The sequence below is a fragment of the Solanum stenotomum genome, chromosome 1 (assembly GCF_019186545.1).
Source record: "Solanum stenotomum isolate F172 chromosome 1, ASM1918654v1, whole genome shotgun sequence".
NCBI classification, from domain to species: domain Eukaryota; kingdom Viridiplantae; phylum Streptophyta; class Magnoliopsida; order Solanales; family Solanaceae; genus Solanum; species Solanum stenotomum.
In genome coordinates, this window is record NC_064282.1 from 30824197 (window position 1) to 30840633 (window position 16437).

The window sequence follows — 16437 nt, forward strand, 5'->3', positions numbered from 1 at the left end:
AGCTCAAAAATTAGAAAACTTAGTGGCTTTGGAAAGAGGATTCCAAGACCTTTCATTTGATATCTTATGGGCCACCTAACTTATCATGTACTGAAAGTTATGGTCGTTTGAAGTTGACCAAAACTCATAAATTAATCATAACTTGCAAATTTTCAAATTTAGCTTATTTCCAATTTAGTTCTTTCTATTTTTAGCTCTTTCAAATATCGAGGTATTACAATATCTCCCTATTGGGAATATTCATCCTCGAATGAGATTACTCTAAGAAGACTAAGGGTGGTAACATCTGACACCCAACTCAAACACTCAATATGCAAAGTAACACAACATTTCAACTAAAATAAATGCCAAGAAAAGGATTAGTACCTTAATATAGAATTTCTCCAGACTCAAGGAGTTGTGGGTATCTCTTCTTCATATCCTCCTCAGCCTCCCGAGTAGCTTCCTCAACAAACTGATTTCTTCATAAGACATTGACTGATGCTACCTCCTTGGTTCTCAACTTGCGAACCTGACAATCTAGAATTTGAATGGGAATCTCCCCATACGGTAAGCTATACTTAATACCAATGTCTTCAGTTGGTATAATAAGTGAAGGATCGCCCATACACTTCTTCAACATAGAAATGTGAAATACGGATGGACTGCTGCTAACTCTGATGGTAGCTCAAACTCATAAGCTACATTGCCAATCCTCTTGGATATCTTGTAAGGATCAATATACTGGGGACTAAGCTTCCCCTTCTTACCAAATCTCACAACACCCTTCATGGGTGAAACCTTCAAATAAATCCAATCATCTACTTCAAACTCTAAGTCTCTTCTCCTAACATTAGTATAGGATTTTTGACGACTATGCGCTGTTTTCAACCTTTCTTGAATAGTCTTTACCTTTTCCATAGCTTGATGAACCAAGTCTGGTCCTATCAACCCAGCCTCACCTACCTCAAACCATCCAATAGAATATCTACATCTTCTCCCATAAAAAGCCTCATAGGGAGCCATTTGGATGTATTAGAATGGTAACTATTGTTGTAAGCAAACTCTATTAAAGGTAAGTGATCATCCTAACTACCCTTGAAATCGATCACACAAGCCCTCAACATATCTTCTAAAGTCTGAATCGTACGCTCTACTTGACCATCAGTCTGAGGATGAAAAGCAGTACTCAAATTTACTTTGGAACCCAAACCTTTTTGGAAACACTTCCAAAATTGTGCGATGAATTACACGCCTCTATTTGAAATAATGGACATTGGAACTCCATGAAGTCTGACTATCTCCTAAATGTATAACTTGGCATAATCCTCTACTAAAAAAAAGTCTTTACCAGTAACAAATAGGCTGATTTAGTCATTCGATCTACAATTACCCATATCGAATCATGTTGTCTGCAAGACCGTGGTAAACTAGTAATAAAATCCATGTTGATTTTCTCCCACTTCCATTCCAAAAGTTCTATGTTCTGAGCCATACCACCAAGCCTCTGGTGCTTTACCTTGACTTGTTGGCAATTCGAGCACTTAACAACGAACTCTGCAATACCCTCATACTACTCAACCAATAGACTTCTCTCAGTCACGATAAATCTTTATGGAACCTAGATGGATAGAATATCTGGAGCTATGAGCTTCCTCCATGATCCTCTCTTGGAGTTCATCCACCCTTGGCACATATAATCTACCTTGATACTTCAATACACCATCTCACTCTTGTTCAAAACCCATTACTTTTTGTTTATGAACATTTGCCTTCAATTCAAGCAAAATAATATCTTGGTCTTGTTTCTTTATCACTTCAGACACTAATGATGATTCAGCCCCATTCATCACTACTACTCCTTCTTCATTGGAATCCATTATCCGGACTCCCAATCGTACAAGTCTGTGCACGTCTTTACTAACTCTTTCTTTCCTTCCTCAACATGGGTGGTACTACCCATAGACAATCTGCTTAAAGCATCAACAATAATATAGCCTTACCTGGGTGATAGAGAATACTCATGTCATAATTCTTGAGTAACTCCAACTACCTCATATGTCTGAGATTAAGCTCTTTCTGACTGAATACATACTGAAGACTCTTTGATCGGTGAACACATTTACATGAACACCATACAAATAGTGACGCCATATTTTCAAAGCAAACACTATAGCAGCCAACTCTAGATCATGGGTTGGGTAATTTCTCTCGTGAATCTTAAGTTGTTTGGAGGCATAAGCTATAACCTTGCCATTCTGCATCAATACACAACTCAGTCCAAATCTGGACGCATCACAATATACCACAACACCTACATATCTTCTAGTAAGGTCAATATTGAGGTAGTAGTCAACCTAATTTTCAATTCCTGAAAGCTTTTCTCACAAGCTTCAAACCATTGAAACTTCATTATTTTCTGAGTCAACTTAGTCAACGGGGATGAAATAGATGAGAACCCCTCGACGAACCTTTTATAATAACCAGCCAATCCCAAGAAAATCCTAATATCAGTTGGAGACGTGGGTCTAGGCCATCTCAATACTGCCTCAATCTTCTGAGTGTCAACTATAGTCCCTTCACCATAAATAATGTGGCCTAAGAATGCCACAGACTTGAGCATAAATTCACACTTGGAAAACTTAGCATACAACTACCTATCCTTGAGAGTTTGAAGAACTACTCTGAGATGACTAGCATGATCTTCCTCATTCCTCGAATAGATTAAAATGCCATCAATGAATATGATAACAAACATATCTAGATAAGGTTTGAATACTATGTTCATAAGATCCATGAATGTTGCAGGAGCATTAGTTAAACCAAATGACATAACCAAAAACTCATAATGACTATAGCGGGTTCTGAATGTTATCTTTGGAATATCACACTTCCTTACTCTCAACTGATGATAGCAAAATAAGTGGCACCCTGAAGTTGATAAAAAAAATCATCAATTCTCGAAAAAGAGGATACTTATTTTTTATAGTAACCTTGTTCAACTGACGGTAATTTATACACATCCTAAGAGAACCATCTTTCTTCCTCACAAATAAGATCGGAGTGCCCCAAGGTGAGACACTTGGTCGAATAAAGCCTTTCTCAAGAAGATCTTTCAGCTGCTCTTTTAACTCTTTCAACTCAACTTAATCCATTCTTTGTGGTGGAATAGAGATATGATGAGTATCGGGAAGAATATCTATACTGAAGTCTATTTCAGTCTTAGGAGGGACTCCGGGAAGATCATCCGAAAAGACTTCTAGAAATTTACTCACAACTGGAACTGACTGAATAAGTGGTGTCTCAACACTAGAGTCATTAACTCAGACTAAGTGATAATTGCACCCCTTGAAAACTAACTTTTTTGCCTTAAGGTACGAAATAAAATGACCCTTAGGCACTGATGAACTACTCATCCACTCAATAACTGTCTTATTAGGAAACTGGAACTTAACTACTCGAGTTCTACAATCAACTGAGGCATAAGAGGCATGAATCCAGTCCATACTTAAAATAACATCAAAATATACCATGTCTAACTCGACTAAGTCAACCATGGTACCCTTGTGATTGACGAAAATGGTACAATTAGGATAAACTATCTCAACTAGTATAGACTCACCAACAGGTGTCGTAACACTGAACACTCAAGAAGTTGCTCAGTAATAATATCAAAATTCATGGCAATATAAGGAGTCACAAAATAAAGACTCACTCCTGGATCTAGCAAAGCATAAACATCAAAAGTAAAGACTTTGATCATTCTAGTGATAACATCTGGTGAATTCTCTTACTCTTGGTGACTGGTGATTGCATATAGACGGTTTGCCCCTCTGTCTATCTGTGAAGTAGCTCCTCTAGGTGCAGCTCTGTCTGGTGGAGCCGTTGAAGAAGATTGGGCTCTATTGCCCCCATTACCATCGCCCTGCTTGTTCTCAATGCATTCTTTCATGAAGTGACCATTCTGACCACACTCGACGCAACCAGTAGAGCTATCGTGACACACTCTTAAGTGAGTCCTACCATACTTAACACATGCAGGAGTCCCATTACCTCCTAGTGCCACACTACCTTGAGACTGTGCAACTATAGCTCTGAAATTCTGTGAATTCTGATTCTTGAACTCACCTCAGTTCCTTGGTGTAGGTGAACTAGTAGATGATGGAGCAGGTCCATTTTGGCTTGTGTTGAAAAGAAGACCGGTTTGCATTACTCTTCTGTTACCCAGACTCATTTCCTGTTGTCTTAGCCTTCTTATTTCAAAACTCTTCTCTATCCCTCAACTTATCTTTCTCAACCTGTTGCACATGGATCATAAGTCTTGCTATGTCCATATCTCCTATAAGCATAGCTGCCTTGCCCTCCTTACTTGACAGACGAGACAACCTAGAAACAAACAGACTCATCCTGGTCCTCATGTCAGCAACCATCTCGGGGGCATAATGGTAAAGTTGCGTGAAATTAAGACTGTACTCATGTACACTCATGGATTTCTGCTTAAGAGTGAGAAATTCCCTTACCTTGGCCTCTCTCAGTTCACGGGGAAAGAAACACCCCAAGAAGGCACCCTCAAACACAACCCAACTCACAATTGGTGCATCTTTAACTCTATTCTTCTTCCATTGGTCAAACCAGATTCTAGCGACACCCTTCAATTGGTATGCATCTAGTTCCACTCGCTCAACATCAACAACATGCATAATCTCAAAAACCTTTTGTAGTTCCTCTACAAAGTTATCCGAATCCTCAGTGACACTTGAACCGGTGAAGTTTGGAGGATTCATCCTTAAAAACTCATGGATTCTGGATGTATCAGCCACATCTTTTTGAAACTCTCTCTGCTGACCACCTTGATTGTCCACCACTTGACTTAACATCCGGATAACATCCTGGAACTCATCAGTAATGACCTCTCCTTGGGGTTGCACTTCTGGTGCATTGGATACCCTTTGATCCTCAATGTTCCTCCAAGCAGGACGACCTCAAACAACTCTTCGTGGAGGCATGATCTGAAAGATACGCGCAAGCATGAGTTAGAAGGAAAATTTTATAGAGATGAACTATATCGCACGAAAAGAGTATGAAAGATGTGAGATAATTCATAAATGTCGCAGCCTTCCAATTATAGATATGGTGCGCTTCACACCGATAACTAGGAATCTACAGACACGGCTTCATAGACACCCTAGGACGCTTGAACTTTGTGCTCTGATATCAAGTTTGTCATGTCCCAAGCCTTCACCCTGGGCGGGACTGACATTCTAGAACCATTGCTGGCCTCAAGCGTACCCTTGGTCTGGCTTAACTCTTAGCGGAAGATTTACTCATATTAAAAGCATTTTAAAAAGATAAACTATAACTCAAATGTCTCAAAAGATAAACTCATAAATGTTTAATGAAACATTTCAACTAGCCAATAGAGACAACTCAAGTCTCAATATGAACAACTGAAAATGAAAAAAACTAATGAACTAGTGTCTATCTATCTATGAAGCCTGTAATACTATGAGGGATGTCGGGACAAGACCCCCGATCATCCTAACAACTAAAATAACTGAAACATAACAAAAGGGATCCGTCGGAAGCAATGAGGCTCACCAAACAACTCTGGAGCTCAACTGGATCAACGAAGCACTGGATGTTGATCGTGGTTACCTGTATCTGCATCAAAAAAGATGCAAGCCAAATGGATTCAGTACATGGAATGTATGAGCATGTGAGGGAAAATCTAAACAAGACATAAGGTTGAACTGGAACTGAAGAAACACTTCCCTCTTCTCAACTCAACTCAACATTATTTCATTATAAAGCAATAGAAATAATGCAGTATAAAGAAAAGCTTTAAAACAGTAGATAGCAACTCAGTGTATTAGAAAATACAATATAAACTATGTTCGTATACAAAAATACAAAATATAAATTGTTGGGAGATTCTGTAATCGACAACCATCACTATGAGCTATGTGATGATACAACGTCTAGCCCACACTGTCAAAATTATTCTATACTTTGCCGGGGTATAGGACCTAACTAACTAAGTGGATCCACTAGTCTATGCTAGAAAGCAATAAAGGAATCATCTAAAAAGTATGACCCTTTTCTACCCACGTTGGCTACATGGTTTGTGGGGTTTGTGAGTTGTTAGAACTTTCCCCCATATCGGTGCTCAATACTACTCCCAAAATATAACTTAGATCATTATATTTTAAATAAAACATTTCCTCTTCCTCAACTTTGTGATTATTACTCAAAAGGTTTCTCTAAAAGGAGATAATACTGAAAATTGTTCATGAACTCTTTGGAAATCAGTGTTTCCTCTCATCTTAAATGTAAAAATATTTGCTCTTGGAAATACTTAGTTCCAATATATCATTTTAAAGAAAATGAACTTAGCTCTACTCTCTCTCAACTATGTGCTCAAGTCATTTAAAACAAGTTTTAAAACAATTTTTAAAAGCCTTTTTAAAATGACTCGAAAAATTATCAAGACTTGACTCTTAGCTCTACCTTAAATTTGAATTTATGAATTCAAGGTTATGATTCATGTTTATGAATGATTTCTAGATGTTTAGAAGTAATTTAGAGTATTTAGAATCAATAGGGAGTAAATATATACTTTAGGAGAACTTAGACGGGTAAAATGATGGAAAAAGGGAGGGGGCAGGCGACCCTCGCGCACTGATGGCACGGGGAGCCAACCCCTAAAGTTCATAGGCCCATTTTTGGCATACCACTGTTCGCCGCCCCAGACCCTCTGGCGGATCTGGGGCGCACCGCCCCAGCCCTCTCCCAGGACTTCCTGACAAATTTTTCTACTCGTTTTCTAGCCTTAATTCGACTAGAATCGAATGGTTTCTTCCCTAATCACTTAGAATCGAATACTCAACGTATGTACTCAATAATCTACTTGAATCAACCCTCAAAACACTAACACTTATCTTAATTACTCATCGAAATCCCAAAAATCAAGATTATGATATTCCAAGAAAACTCAACAAGAACTCAAATCCTTCAACTTTAAGAATAAATTTACGCTGAAAATAACATGATTGTCATGTGGATGAACGAACCCAACACTATGAGAGCTCACATACCTCTTAGGGATCAAACCCTTGGCGAAAATCCACAAGAAAACCTCAAGATCTTGACGAACGCTTGAATTTTCTCCTCCTTTCTTCTCCTTTCTTTTCTTGAACTCTTTTCTAAAACCCTAAGCGTATTTTGTTTGGGAAAACTAAACCAAATCAGTTTAGACCCCTAATTATTTACTAAAAATGCTTAAATCTGAAAGGGTAAGGAAAAGACCAAAATACCCTTCACATTTTTTGGTAACTTTCTTAATTGAATAGCCCGACTTTAAACAATCATATCTCCCTCACACAAGCTCAAAAATTAGAAAACTCAGTGGCGTTGGAAAGAGGATTCCAAGACCTTTCATTCGATATCTTATGGGCCATCTAACTCATCCTGTACTAAAAGTTATGGTCATTTATATTTTACCCAAATTCATAACTTAAGCATAACTTGAAAATTTTCAGATTTAGCTTATTTTCAATCTAGTTCTTTCTATTTTTGGCTCTTTCAAATACCGAGGTGTTACAAAATGGTACTCATATCTGGGTAGTGATCAATTACACCGCTATCAATGATGCATTATGCACTATTCAAGGGTAGAGAGAGGAACCTTTTCTACCTCTTTGCACAAAAAGAGACTGAGATGACGAAATGGATTATGCTTTTTGCACAACTCCGAATATATAGTGTCAAATTACCGCCCCTTTCCTTATTTATTTGATAATAGAGTTGTTTATCTTTGGATTGATCCTTATTATCTGTTTGATTTGAAACTGCTACTATACTAAACCGGCTGAAAGAGTGTAGTTTTGACCTAAATTCCTTACATGACAGGCTCCTCTCGGATAGTATTTATGGTTTTACCTTTTTCTTAGCAACTGGCTTTCATGGTTTTCATGTGATTATATATAGGTACTATTTTCTAGATCATATGAAACCCTCTTCCACTTAGGTGCGACACATGTAGTAGTGTCTGCCCAAAGATGAAGGGGAAGAAAGGGATGCTAGGGATAGAGTAACCGAAGGGGGCATGAAATGAACTCGGAAGGGAAGGAAACCAATGGGAACAACCCCAAAAAAAATGAGTTTTCCACGCGGCGATCTTTATTTAAAATATGAGCCGCTAAAATTTATCCCTTTTGAATGTATTTAGTCCAGTGGTTAGCACATCATATTTTCATAACGAAGACATGGGTTCGATTCTTTTAAGGGATAGGTCCTCATTCCCATAATCACTTTGGTCACCTTCAAAAACGTCTTCCCCATAGAGGAGATAGAATGGTCTAGACTTTACCATTGTGGAGCGACTTTTTGAAAAAAAAAATGAGGGGGAACTTAGTAAGATGCCGGAGGAAAGTAGGTTTCCAAGCACGCAGATTCAAGAGTTAAGTTAGAGGCTGACTAGTTAAACATGAAATTCAAATGAAATAAGGTTATTTCGTCCATCAATGATGGTTCATTAATGTCACTTCTCAAGCTCTTGGAGGACACCAAAATGCTCATAAGCGTGAAAAAGTTGTTCCTCGTTGTAATGTGTTCTCGATAACCTATATTCGCCAACCTTCCTTGATACCTTAGAGACCACTCTTGCCACAAAATATGTCATCATTTTTTGTTGTTTTATGATATTCCTTGGAGGATGGAGCAAAAAAATACTCTATGTGCAGACGTGAAAGATATATCAATAGAAAGATTCTAGATTTTGTTTAGAGAAGAATGATTCATGCTCACCACTCCTTGAGGCAAAGAACGTGGTCGAACCTTTAAGCAACTGAGATAAAGAAAGCAGTTGGACTTAAATGTAAAACCTTTCCACGGGAGAGTCTTTATCCAATGAGAATAAAGAAAGTATTTGGGCTTCATTTGTTTGAATAATGCCGCTTATTTTAGCTTACATTCAAACCAAAGTAAACCAAGCCTAAGCGGTCATGACATCTTGTTGGTAGGCGTGCGAGTAAGATGGTAGTAGGCAAAATTATATTGATTGAATGGGAAGTTAGATAAAGAAGTTTTAGTAATAACTAGCACTAGACTTCTTCCCCCTTTATTTTCGACTTTTTCTCTCTTCTTTTGTTTGTGTTTCCACCCAACTGTCGTTTCAGAGCCGCTCCTCTCCTTATATTCAAGTGGTTTTCACTCCCAACTCTCAAGAAGTGGGAATAAGAGTCAATCGATGACATAAAAGATTGCCTAATGCATCGAGCCACTTTCCCTCATTCCACTCGTCTAGCCCTTTTAGGCCGGTGTTCATCATTGACAGTGGCATCTTTGTTTGCGCACATTGGAGAAAGTGCAAATAATCTCAGACCCGATGGATACCACATAAAAATGGATTTTCCAGTAGTGATGACATAAATTTGAATAGATTCTCTTTATTATTATACATATAGATTTTTTTAATCTTCTACCTTATCTCCACAACTTTGGGTGAAAAGCTCGGACAAGTTATCTCGTGATCCGATCGAGTCGAAGGATCAATAAGCAAAACCTAAAACCTACCAAGGTTGAAAATAGGAATGTGGTCAACTGATTCAAATTCTTTACCTTGTTGACTGACATTACAATAGGTGTATAGGTCAGGGAGCGACTATTTGGTCTTTACACATTCACTTACTATTGATAGAAAGTTTTTCGTCGTTCGTATGTATCACCTACCATACTTCATTGGAAGAGTTCTATTATCTTTTAGACTTTAATACAATACAAGAAATGCACGAGAGTGAAGTGATTCGAGGGCTGCCAACTGGCATTATCAGATCAACCCCTTTCTTTCTTGTCCTTCTACTTAAAGTTAAGGGGAAAAGGTGCTTTCGCTGCTAAGAAATCTAACAGACAACGCGGAGGTTCGAATTCCGCTAGATAATATGGAAGTCTTCCCCGCTTGGAATCAAAATATAGTTCGAAATCACTCAATACTATTCGTAACGTAGTCTTTATATTTTAGCTTAAAAAGGAAAAAAAATTAGTTGAATCAAAAGCAAAGGATGTAAAGTCGAACAAACAATGGATAACATAGTAAAATAAAATAAAAAATCTTTTTTCTTTTTTACTCAAAAGCTTTGAATATTCTACTAGAAATCTTACTTCTAGCTATGGCTTCCACTTAGCTACAGCTGCAGATGATAGTCTCTAAAAGTTACAATTGTCACTTCTTTGCCTTTCAAGCTATTGTGTATAAAGTGAAAGATAGTTAGTCATCTTGGGCAGACGAGAGTGCCTATCTCATCCCTTTCCTTTAGTTGGGTGAGCCTTCGCCTTTTGGATCCTCTCATGCCCAATGCGGTACATGACCACTTGATGAAATTCGGAGGAAAGTGGGGTAAATGGATTTTTTTGTGCTGGGGCCTTGTGTAGTAAATATGTCAAGGGGCGTTGGAATAATCGGTAGCTGCTTAGTCTCATCTGAGAGTTGGGCGGGGAGACGATTCTAATTATCAATTCAGAGAGAGTCCTAGCCCAACGGGTGTTGGGTTTTAAACAATAGAGGCGAACACTTACTCTTTCAAGTCAAAGTCAAAGTCCAAGTTCAAACCATCCAATGAGATGGTTTTCAGTGCTATTTATTATCTAGTTATAAAAGCGACCCCATAGGCTTTCACTTTCGCCTCTCTCTAAATATTGCAGAAATGATAAAATCTTGATTTATCTTATCGATTTCCTTTTTCAGTCTAAGAGGCAAGCGAACTGACTATTCGATGATAGTCACGAGCGCTTAGAGGTATGAAGTTAAGCGAAGGGTGATTAAAGTGCAAATAAATGTCTTAAAACAACTATTTTTCTCTTCATTTTTAAACAATTAAAATGACACACATTTTGCATATTATTTTGTATCTCGTTGAATTGTAATGTAACTACATTTTGCTTTCATTATTTTGTTGGTTTTCTCGTATTTACTTCTTTATACTTTGATACTTCTTAATAAAATTTCTAGCTCTACCGCTATTTAAGATAACTATTCTAAGAGTTTTAATTGACCTATAATTCCTTTACCTTATTCTCTACTAGTGAAATAGACCGTGCTTCGCGAGGTAAAATAACATATGTAATTTATAATAATTGAAAATTTTTCTTATAAATTTATTCAAGTTTGAACAACATTAGTAATATTAGAATAATTGATATTGTTTTTAGACTTATTCACGATAGAATAGATTTCAATATTTTCATAATAAGTATGATAATTAATTTTATTAGAAATAGATCTTAGATGAACTACATATTTCATTAGCATATTCTTTTAAAATAGATAGATTAAAGGCATACATAGGAACAACTTCAATATGAAAATTAAAGAATTTTAAAACTGACAAAATGAAAAAAAAAAATTACATTTCCATTAATACCTTCCTACATTTCCATTAATACCTTCCTTCTTTAAGTTTCATGCATAAAGTAATGCTATCGATTAGAATGTCACGACCCAGACCGTCGTGATTGACACCACACTAACAATCCGGTGGGAGAACTACTACTACAACCCAAACCAAGCAATCAATCTAAAAACTAAGGCATATAGGTCAAATACTAAGGAAAGAAAATAGAGTTTCCATAAACTCTAACAAAAGTTCAACAATAACTAACAAATGCGGAAGAATTAACCTAGAACCTGAAAGTCAATGTACCAAAACTCTACTAACGATAAGTCTAAGAATAAAGGGTACAACCCCAAAGCTAAACAACACCTTAAACAAAAGTCTGAATCCGAAAAGAATGGACTGAAACAAGGAAGATCCATGGCAGCCTGAAAGAACTGGCTCACCCTTGAATTCGGTCACGCTCATAGTCACCTAGCTGAGGTCTATCAATAGTCATCTGAAGATGTCCTGTACTCAACAAAAAAATAGCAACTGCATTATCAGTACACAACCACCGTGTACTGGTAGGATCACACGGTTATCCCACTAAGTGTAACATACATTAGTCAATACAACAATATAATCACATGCACATATCGAACATATGCAATATCATCAACATATACGAACAATGAACAACTTCACGATTTTCACATATCACAGTTATATCAATTTAGAGCAACATACTGTCTTCCAATATCAATCATCATTCGATATGAACGAACACATCACAAGTAGATACACAACACAATTCAATGGTCCTCTCACGGAACCCAATTCAATGGTCCTCTCATGGAACCCAAACCCAAACAGTTAGCATACTAGAACGTGGCAATCCGATCTCATATTTATGCCTAAACGTGGCAATCCGATCCATATTTATGCCAAAACGTGGCAGTTGGTCCCATATTTATGCCGAAACGTGGCAACCGATCCCAGTTAGTGTGTCGGATCGTGACACCCACCCATTCAACAAACCACAATCACAATCACAATGTATATTCTCACAATCATACAACAAGAAGTGATCTATGGCATACAATTATTCAATTATCCTCATTTACAACAAGGGTGATCAATAATGTAACATTCACATGCATACATGTATCATAATGAAGCAAGAACAAACATACATCACACAATCATAGAATCACAATCATCACCTACCTCGAATCCAATCTTGAATCCCCTAAGGCACTTGAATCTTTCCTTTCTGGATTCTTTCCGCTTGTTCTAGGTCTACAAACAATACTTTATATGCAAGAATCAACAATTAATGGTCTAATTATCCGAATAATAACAAACGCAATAAACCTAGACCAAACCCAAGATCCTACTACCCAATTTAGGGCTTTTTCCACCATAAATTCTAGATTAAGACCCTCCCCTATCGATAATGATCCACTAGATTATGTTCTACGGATCAAAAAATGGATTCGGAAAGTTAAAACCTTACCTTTAGCCTTAAGAATGGTGGAAAAAGGGTTAAGAAGTCGCCTGGGGTCATCTCCTTAGCTCTAAAAATTGAAAAGTGACAAATAAGATCGTTTAGGGGTTTATTACCGACTTTAAGTCGCGTCTAGCCCGCCACGGTGGACCCATCCCGCTACAGCGGCCTCACTCTAGCAGCTGCAATCCCGCTCTGGCCGCCTACAGAGAGATAGAATGCTACTTGTTCACGCTAAGATCATTTTCGGGAGTTCTACTCCCCCAAATTCAATTACGTAAAGTCGTACGGGTTCCTTAACGTCTTAGTTATCTACTCATGTGGTCCAAATCATAATTAGATCTCTCATTAATTACCAGATTTCCCTACACCTTAATGACTCAGATTTTGTCCAAATTTGGACTAGGTTGAGAAATCTCAAGTTACTACGAAAAAGTTTTCTGACCCCAATTCTTTCTTCATTGACTTTTACCTAACGACGGAATCAGGTCGTTACAATAGATACCAATTTACCCATCACTCGTCCTCGAGTGATCAACTAGCAAAAGACTAGCTAAAGTAAGGGTAGAGTAGTATCTGAATCGTCAAATTACTGGGGATACTTGTCTCGCATGCCCTTCTTACCGAATCTCATTACCCCCTAAGGGTTTCACATCTCCAACCTTAAACCAACCAATTGAATACCTACACATCTTCCCTTACAATGCCTTAATGAGGTCATCTCAACACTCGAGTGATAATTATTGTTGTATGTAAATTTAACTAACAACAATAATGATTCTCAATAACCCCAAAGTTGATCGCACACATGTTATCAAGGACTATGACACAACATCAGGACGAATCCTTTCTCACATAACTATGATAAAATCCTAAATCAAATCTCGCCACAATTAGAGGTGAACCTAAACCAGTCAACACACAATCATAATACCCAAACAATCATAGTTCTTAACAACATCTCCATCCCACAACATAAATTCCCATGAACTTAAGTTATAACAATTTTGATCTTTAGAAATCAGATACTCATCGAGGGATATGTCCAAGCATACAACCCCTCCAAAAACACTATCGAAATGCTAGATTTAGTAATTGTAGATTACCTCTTAAGAACAATAGAATTGGACCCAAAGATCTCCACATTCAACCACACCTAATCGATACATGACCTCGACGACTAAAGGAATATTAAAATTATCGGACAACCACAAATACGCATGGTAGCTCTCCTATAAATTCTCATAAGCAAGGTGGTATATGTAGAACAACTAAAATACTTTAACAACTCCAAGACCACACCAATTATGTCATTTGAAATAACCAAATTCCCCCCCTCAACCAAGAGAACATCTAAGGATTTGGTATCCCTGATCCACCACTAGAGATCCACCCACAAAAGTGAAAACACACTAGAGCATAGCTAGTGAATCATACTCACAATACTAACAACCATCATAAACACTCCGACCATTTACCTTATTATAAGCCAACACTTTTTAAATGAAAACCTTTCTCAGATACTTAACAATCAATAGTAGTACTTACGACTCACCCTAGGTATAAGTCCTTTCAAATGCTCAATCGGATACAATTGATCATTTCTCACCTTGTCAGTTCATACCTTGACAAAATACATCACCACGAATGTAGACTCATAATGAAAAATCTGAATTGTAATTTCCACCATATAACACAATCCCTCTCTCTATCAACATTAGCTTGTACCTTGAAAATTTTTATGAAATCATGGATCTCTGTTTATTATTGATCGCATCTCCATCAATCTTACCATATATTTTGCTAAATTTTCAATCATACTCAATACTAGACTCAAAAACAAAACCAAACGCTTGTCATCACACTCAAGCTAATGTCCGCACACTCATTTCTCAAGTCTTTTTCGATAGTTTTTAACCAATCCGACACACATGTGACACTATTACCATAGCCACAGCAAAATAAATGAAATCACGCGTCTCTGAACCCAATTATCTACTCCTCTAAAGATAACTCTTTAGCCTTAAGAATCAAATAAAATATTCTTGCTCTAGCCTCTCTCGAAAGGTTGTACTATAGCCCACCATTTTTCTTCATTATGACTCTAGGTCTTTAATTTCTATTCGAATGGTGACCCACCATCTCTTAAAACTTCCCATACAACCACATTACTCACCAAATATTTAAAAAAACCACAACCTTAGATACTCGCAAGTCGTAATTACTATACAAAATTCGCTTAATCAACAATCTCATTATATAGTTGCATCCCATTACAATTCATCGCGAACTCTTATTACCATTGCGCTCAGTTAGCCTTGACTATCACTATGAAGCCAACATTTCATCAACATGACACCTCAAACTCATGTAAACTCATCAAATTTAAAGGACTAACTTAATCTTGGTACACACTTTCTTACTAAAATCTTCAATTTCCTTCACCCAAGTATACACATTGGGACTTTCTTTATCCATAAGCTTGTCATTCTGGTATTAATCCACTCCCTTATGGATTAAGATAAAATCACCAGTCCTTATACTACCCTTCTTCTTCTTATCAAACAAGACAGGAGCACCCCATTTGGAAACACTAGGACAGATGAATCCTTTATCAAGACGCTCTTGAATTTGAGCCTTAAGCTTTCTCAACTCTGACACCCCAGGAGTAGACTCAATAGAGAGGGATTCGACCTCAACATCCCAAATATGAGCCAATTATGTCAATCAATCCTGCCCCACCAGTTTCCTACCCCGAATGAAAGATTGACCTTAGTTGACTTAAGCTTGTACCCCCTTCCCACTCTAACCTTTCCCTAACGGGGATCTCTAGAGTTACCGACTTAGTATTACAATTAAGCCCGGTATAATAGGGGAACAACCACGTCATGCCTAAGATTATATCAAGTCAGTCATATCCAGCATAACCAAATCAACACAAATATGAAAATCCATAAACACAACAGGACAAACACAATATACAAGGATGACTATGACTAACTCTTCAACTTGGGTAGAAACATGGATGAGGGCATCAAGTATATCACAAACCACATCAAATCACAAGGCAATTGAACTGACACATACAAATAATAGCCACATGGGCACAAACAAGAGTAGCACTAGTGACCACTGCATCATAACTCAAACTCGATTTTGCCTAGAAAAGCATATAATTGAGCCCTATCATCTTGACGGGCAACCTTCTCGCCTGGCTGCACTACTCGCTACCTGCATTACCATTTCCCCAGGCTCCACAGCCTCACTAATTTTCTCCTCATATGCCCAGGTTCTCCACAATTTAACACACTTTACAACTTATATTCGATTGCTGAACACTGAATTAGATCGCGGGGTTTGTTCAGGTACGATTCGGGGTTCATAATTATGACTAGAAAAACAGGGGAGACAACTCATACCAACAACAATAGTAGCTAGTGAGCTCCACAAAGCTGCTAATTTCAATTATAGAACTTGGTCGAACCCAATTGTTAACCGCCTCAATCTTTAACTGATGGTAACCAGACCTTAAGTCAATCTTAGAGAAAACCGATGCACCTTGAAATCGGTCAAAAATGTCAT